Source organism: Elephantulus edwardii, unplaced genomic scaffold (assembly GCF_000299155.1).
Source record: "Elephantulus edwardii isolate Elephantulus edwardi_28Jun2011 unplaced genomic scaffold, EleEdw1.0 scaffold00151, whole genome shotgun sequence".
NCBI lineage: Eukaryota > Metazoa > Chordata > Mammalia > Macroscelidea > Macroscelididae > Elephantulus > Elephantulus edwardii.
Genome location: NW_006399901.1, coordinates 5,204,080 through 5,211,465, shown reverse-complemented (window position 1 = coordinate 5,211,465; position 7,386 = coordinate 5,204,080). Strand labels below are relative to the sequence as shown.

General features: G+C 49.8%; 1 pseudogene; it reads left to right on the top strand.

Moving 5' to 3' along the window:
- LOC102872338 overlaps window positions 1-7,386 on the top strand; it is a 50,140-nt pseudogene that overhangs the window by 16,494 nt on the left and 26,260 nt on the right.

Below are 7,386 nucleotides of genomic sequence, written 5' to 3'. Positions count from 1 at the left end.
GCCGCCGCCGCACCAGGCCCGGGCCGCCGGGCTCCGGCTGCGGGATCGGGGCGCGAGCGCGAGGCGGGAGGGCATCGGGGTCCCCCCGGGGATGGCTGCGAGGGCTCAGGGCTTAGGGACCCCGCTCTGCGACCTTGCCCCTGTAACCCGACTGGGGTGCTGATGGGGTGAGTCTGCGTGTGGCTTTTTCAGGAAGAAAGACCTGGCTGTCTGCTTCTGTAAATACCGCGGCTCCCCGGACCCTGGGGTCAGGTCTGCTGGGTCACGTGAGGTCCCTTCTCGTGGGAATCAACTCGAGGGCAGCTGACAGGGATCAGAAGTGTGCAGAGCCCCTCCAGACTGACCCGGCTAGGGGCCCCCCGGGCCTCGGAGCCGGTCTCCCCCCACGTCGGAGAGCTCACCCTCCCACCTGCTCCTGAGCGAGCCGCCAGGGCCCTGGGCTCCGGGGCCAGAGCGAGGGCTGGCCCGAGGCTGGGCAGGGGCGGCGGGGACAGGGGCTGATGCCCGCTTCCCAGCGGGGAGCTGGCCGGAGGAGGGGCCTCGAGGCCGGAAGTGGTCCCAGCAGCAGCATGTGGGCAGCTCAGGCCCTGTCCTTGGAGAGAGAAGTGAGAGAGAGTGTGAGTGTGTCTGTGTGTAGGGGAAGTTACTACTAAGACAAAAATGTGTGTGTATAATTGACTGATAGGGAGTGGGTGTGTGTAGGGAAAGCTGATAAGAAGGTAGAAAATGTGTATGTCTGATAGTAGAGGAGGGGGTGTGTAGTGGAAGTTGACTTGAGAGGGTTTGTGTAAAGGAGGAAGCTGGCAGATAACATGGAAGAAGTGTGTCTGATAGAGTGTGTAGTGGAAGTTAACAGAGGTTTGTATGTGATAATATGGAAGAAGTGTGTGAGAGAGTGTGTGTGTGTACAAGGAAGTGGGGATGAGTGTGTGTGTGTGTGTGTACAAGGAAGTGGGGATGTGTGTGTGTGAGAGCGAGAGGAGGGGGCATGACTTCTGATTTGTGGTGGTGGCCTTGTCTGCCCTGCTGTCTCTAGGCCCTTTAGCTCCAGATTGGCTGACAGACAGGAGCATTTTTGCAAAATGGCTGTTAAATCGCTGCCCCAGGAGAGGCAGGACAGTGAGTCCTCTTGCCTGCAGACAAGGCTCCCACAGTCCTCTGCATGTTGGTGAAGCTGGGGTGCAGTAGCACCTCCACTCTCACATCATTCTCAGCACTGCTGGCTTGCAGCGCCTCACACACTTCACCCTGTGCTCTCAGCACACATCTGTGAGGTGGTGAGCAGCCTGGGTCTCAGGTGCCCAGCCCAAGAGCCTCCCAACCCAGGGCTTTCCTAGTGCTCAAGCCTAGTGCTGTCATGTCATGTGTGCATTACTCAAAACAATGCAAGACAACCCGTTGCTGCTAATCACTTGTGACTCAGCACGCCTGCAGGACTGAGTAGAACCCTAACGTTGGCTTTGCAAGGCTGAAGTTTATAGTTGCCATGTCTTCCTCATGCAGGCTGCCTGGTGGGTTCCAGCCGAGCACTGTAACTGCTAACCACCACAGCTTCTCTTGGATTATGTACCCCCCTATCCTCATCTCTTCCTGCCTTGTTATGTGCCTTCAAGTCAGAGCCAGTTCATAATAACCAACTCATAGCTGACCCTCCAGTGGGTTTTCAGGGGCTGTAAATCACAGGGGAGGAGATTGCCCACCTTTCACCTGGGGAGCGGCTCATGGATTCAAACCATCAGCCTTTGAGTTGGCAACACAACTCCTTATCCCTTAGGCCACTTGAACTCCCTCTTCCTACCATAGATGCACTTTAAAAATTTTTTTTAATTAATTTTTAATTAAGATTCCTCATGTGCCATAAAACCCACCATTTCAGAGTGCCTTTAGTATATGCACAAGGTTATACCATCACCCCATCTGTTTTCCAGAACTTTCCATCAACCTAAGAAACACTTCACTCCTTAGCCATTACCCTCTGCGATCTCCCCATTTTCCTCTTTAGTCCAGCCTTTCCTAGCCAAGCACTAATCTACCTTATGTCTCTATGGGTTTACCTATTCTGGACTTCTCATAGATTAAATATGTAGATCTAACACATATAAGGGCGCTTTGGTGGCCTACTGGCAAGAAGCTGTGCCACAGTCTTAAAGGCACACAGTTCAAGGCTGATCCGAAGGAAAAGGATGGACAGTGTCCTTCCATGCGATTAACTGCCTCTGAAAACCCAACGGAGAGTCAGCTCTGGGTCGGTTCTGACTCAAGGGTCAGCAACAACAATACACACAGGGAGCTCTGGTGGCCTAGTGGTAAGAATCTGCGCAGCAATCCTGGAGGCACGCAGTTCGAATCCTCCAGCTGCTCTGCGGGAGAAGGGTGGGCAGTCTCCTCCCATGTGATTACCTGCCTTTGAAAACCCGCTGGAGGGTTAGGTGTGGGTCAGTTTTGACTCAGTGTACACAACAACAATCACACTACATGTAGTGTTGTTGAGTCCTGTCAGTCAGCACTAACTCTAGCTGACCCTTGAGTAAATTCCACAGGAAGAGGCTGCACATATTTCTGCAGAGCGAGTGGTGGATTCAAACCATCTGCCTTTGGGTTGATATTACAGGTCCTTACCAATAAGCCACCAGAACTTCCTAATACATCAACTATGTAGACTTTTTACCCCGTGTTCTTTTATTTAACATGTTTTCAAAGTTCAAAGCCATGCATGCTGGTTGGCCCTTAGCTACTAATCTCCAGTTGGTGGTGGTTTGAATCTGTCTACTCAGAGGCACCTTGGAAGAAAGACCTGGTGGTCTGCTCCCAAAAGATCAGAGCCTTAAACCCCAGTTAGCAGTTAGGCTCTCCCCACAAGGCCTTTCAGTGAGTCAGAACTTGGAATTAATTGACAGTTTACAACAACAACAACAACATTCTGTAGTATAGCTAGCTCCCATCTAGGTATATAGCTAGCTCCCATCTAGGTAGGTGTTTGGGTTGAACTGGAAACATTTGTAATTATGATATAAAGCATTATTAAGCACTTAATGGTGATGATTCATATCTAACAAGACAATTGCCAGTTCAGCTGCGCTGACAGACCTTTCAGTGACGTTAGGCATCAGCACTGTTCATTCACACGTGAAGCTGAGGCATGAAGGAGGGAGGACGGGGCAGTGGGGAGGCCTGCATCCCCAGCCGGCTCTGCCTGTGGAGGGGCCTCCGTCATTCTGTCCCTGTGCCTCCAGTAATCTGGAGTAAGAAGAGGAGGGGGCGTGTCCCAGTGCAAGAGTCAAGCACCTCTGTCCTCTATGCTCTGCTCTCTTCATTTTCGTTTTTCACTGCTGGTTGATCTCATCCATGTCGTTTCACAGTCAGCTGTCAGCTCTTTTGTAAGACCAGCCTGCATGCAGAAGAGAGGTACAGCAGGGATTTTCGGTAATTATTTTGGGCAAATCTCCAGGCAGTTCCTGGGGTTGAACCAGTTTTTTAACCTCTCTGGTGACCTAGTGGTAAGGAGTTGTGCTGCCTGCCTAAAGGCAGGCAGTTCAAATCCCAGCTTCTCAGGAGAAAGATGAGCATTCTCCTTCTTTGTGTTTTGCAGCTTCTGAAAACCCACTGGAGGGTTGTCTATGAGCTGCTTCCAACTTGAGGGCACATAACAACAAAAGCAGCAGCTACCGATGTTGGGGCCAGCAGAGTGTCTTTTGTCGAGGGCTGTCCCATGCATGTGAGGACACTTAGCCGCATGCTGGCCTCTGCCCACTAGATGCCAGTACAACTCTCCAAACTCTCTTCCCCAGACATTGCCCAGCGTCCCCTAGGAGGCAGCCTTGCCTTAGCTGAGAACTGCAGGGTCAGCCTCGACGCCCTCTTCTGAGTTGTTATTGTTATGTGTGTGATTTGCTTTCATCTACACTTCATTTCTGCTGTAGAGCTAGCTAAACTTCCCCAAGTTTTTCCGTTTCCCCTTCAGCCTGCAGGCCCACTGCCATTGAGTCACTTTCAACTCCTAATGACCCCCCCCCCCATAGGACAAAAGGATCTCTGAAGTGTTAGTGGTGAGGGGTTGTGCTGCCAACCCAAAGGCACACGGTTCAAATCCACCAGCTACTTCACAAGACAGAGATGGAATCTGTTCCCCATGCGATTTCTGTGAGTTGATTCGGACTTGATGGCACACAACAGCACAGGAGGTTGGAGGACAGGTGCCCCGTAGGGTTTATAGAGCTATACAGATGCATAGTGAGTGGTCTTTCCAATTACTTGCTGTGCATCTGAGAGCTGGAAAATGACTAAGGATGACAGAAGAAAACTTGACGTCTTTGAGCTGTGGTGTTGAAGAAGAGCACTGAACATCCCATGGACGGCCAAGAGGAAAAAACAGACATGTCTTGGAGAGGGTGCAGCCAGAGTGCTCTTTTAGGCAAAGATGATAAAGCTTCACCTCACATACTTTGGGCATTTTGCTAGGAAAGGCTGTTCCTTGAAGAAGAACATGATGCTAGGAAAGGTGGAGGGTTGGCCAAAAAGAGGGAGACTCTCAACCAGGTGGATTGACATGGTGACTGCCATAATAGGCTCGAGTGTGTCAGGAGGTGTGAGGATGGCGCAGGACAGGACAGGGTTCAGATGTGGCGTTCACAGGGTCGCCATGGGGCATATTTGACTGACCAGCACTGAACCACAACTTTTTACAGACGCAGACTGCTACACCTTTCTCCTGTGGAACAGTGGATGGTATTAAAACTGCTGGCCTTTTGGTTAATAAGTGAGTGCTTTAGCTGCGTCCAGGGCTCCTTGGACAAGGAGGAGTGAAACTAATTAGCCCCCATCCGGATACCTCTGCGTGATGCTGTGTGAGCATTGTTGCTCGTTGCCACCAAGTGACTTCTGGCTTCTAGCAGCCACACATGGAGCGCAGAACTCCCCTGTAGAGAGTTTTCAAGGCTGTGCCCTTCCAGAGACGTTGCCAGGTCTTTGTTTCGAGGCACTTCTGGATGGGTTTGAACTGCTGACCTTCTGGCCAGTAGTCAGGCACTTAATCCTGTTGTGCCATTCAGAGCTTCCATGGGTCCGTTGTCTTAGGACTGCGGAGGGCTCTAGTCACTCACTCCAGTGCCACTTCCTGGTGTGTGTCCATGCTTCTCCAGCCCCTCCCTCCATGAGAGTCCCTTTCACGTTGCCATTGGCTCCTGTCTCTCTGTCCTCGGCTGGCTTTGCATCTCTCCCAGCCATCACTGCTTTCCAGGGTTCGCATTCCCACTCAATGGGCGCCTCTGTGTCACACACAAAACATGCCAAGTCCCAGCGGTGCCCGGTTACTTGGAGGGAGGGGTCTGTGTGTGCTCCCGCGCGAGTGGATTAACAGCTCTCCCCTTTCGGTTTTCTCTCCCTGAAAGAAAAGAAAAAGAAAAATGGTTATCTGAGCTTAAGCCATGGTCAACTTTGGGAGTCCTAACCTCCTGGCCTTTGCAGCTCTTAGCAAATATTAAATGTCCCTTACTTTCATTTATATAAATAAAGCAGTCGCCTCGGAAGGTACATATTAAACATTTAAGCTTTTCTGAGAACCACCACAAGCTTCTGCGGTCCGCAGATGGGCAGTTGCATCCTGGCCACCTTCCATGGTGAAAAGTGTTTGTTTTTAAATCCCTGTATGAGGCCTTCAAATGGCAATGACTGCTTAGGTGTGGCCCGACTACAGGAGAACCTCTTTAAAATACTTTTTCCTCCCCTTTAAAAAAGGAGCTCTGGTGGCTTAATGGTAAGAAGCTACACTGCAATCCCAAAGGCACACAGTTCATATCTACCAGTTGCTCCGTGAGGAAGTCTCCTCCCATGTGATTTGTTGTTGTTGTTGTTGTTGTTGTTGTTGTTGTTGTTGTTGTTATGAGCCCTAAACCCTGCTCTATCCTGAGCCAACCTTACCGTCACTGACACCCTACCCCCATTACCCCAGTCACTGAATCAGTCCATCTCACTGAGAGTCTTTCTCTCCTGCACTGTCCCTCCACCCTCCCAAGCATGACGTCCCTCTCCAAGTAACTGGTCCCTCCTTGCAACATGCCCAGAGTGTGTCAGACAAAGCCTCAGAATCCTTGCCTCCAAGGAGCAGCCTGGTTTCACCCTCTCCAGACAAACCTGTTTGTTGTCCTGGCAGTCTGCAGTATATTCAGTACTCTTCTCCAGTGCCACAACTCAAAGGCATCCATTCTCCTTCTATTATCCCTTGTTACTGGCCAGCTTTCTGACGCATAGCATGCACAGACCATGGCCTGAGTCAGGCACACCTTACTTAATGATGCGATTTACTACCTCTGAAAACCCGCAATAGGATCAGCTATAAGTTGGTTCTAACTCAGTGAAACAGAACAACAAGGGAGCTACAGTGGCCTAGTGGTAAGAAGCTGCACAACAGTCACAAAGACATGAGGTTCCAATCCACCAGTTGCTTCTTTGGAGAAAGATGGAAAATCTCCTCCCTTGAGAGCTGTTGTTGATATTATGTGCTGCTGAGTTACAACCAATCAGAGCTGACCCTCCAGTGGGTTTTCAGAGGCAGTAAATCACACAGAAGGAGAGTCAACTCTGAGTCAGTTTCCACTTATCAATGCATAAATACAACAAACCCTTAAAAATGAGATCTCTCCCTCACCACCCCCCCAAAAAAAGAGATCCGGAGCAATTCTGAAAATTTGTGTGCTAAAAGCTGGATGGGTCCATGGGAGTAACAATGGCAGATAGGAAATGCTAATTTACGGCACTCAGGACCGTTGTATATACCAAGTTGAGAATGTGGTGGAACATTTTGGAACCTTCTAATTCCTCCCTGGAAAGTACCAGAGGCACGGTAGGACAGGATTGGCCAGGACAGGGTTTGGCAGCCTAGAAAGAGCAGGCATTCCTTGCCGGTCTTTATCTTTCTCTGGCACCAGAGCTGAAATGGGACACATTCGTCCTGGGACTTGTTGACAGCTGTGTCTGACTTTCTCTCTCTTTTTCTGCAGCTGGAGGTTAGCAGCGATGACGACCGAAAGTTAAACCTCAGGTAAGCAAACTACAATTTATGTGCTCATGCTTGTCCCCCTAGCAGGTAAGGAAGACACTTCCTCTGTCCTCCAAGGGAGAAGGAATATGGCCATGATGTAATCATTGCTTTAAAAGAAACCATACAGGTGTTGAATTAGACTTCATTTGGAGAAGAGAGAGAGTAATTGCCTCTAGTTCTCCCAACTTTTTTTCAAATATATTGATTTGCTTACCGAGTTTGTATACATTGGGTTTCACACTATTCTTCATTCATACTGTGTTTCATATAATCAATCTCATGCATTATGTTTTATAAAATTAATCACCATTGGACCTTACCCATCATTACCCCGTCTTTTCTTTTTTTTT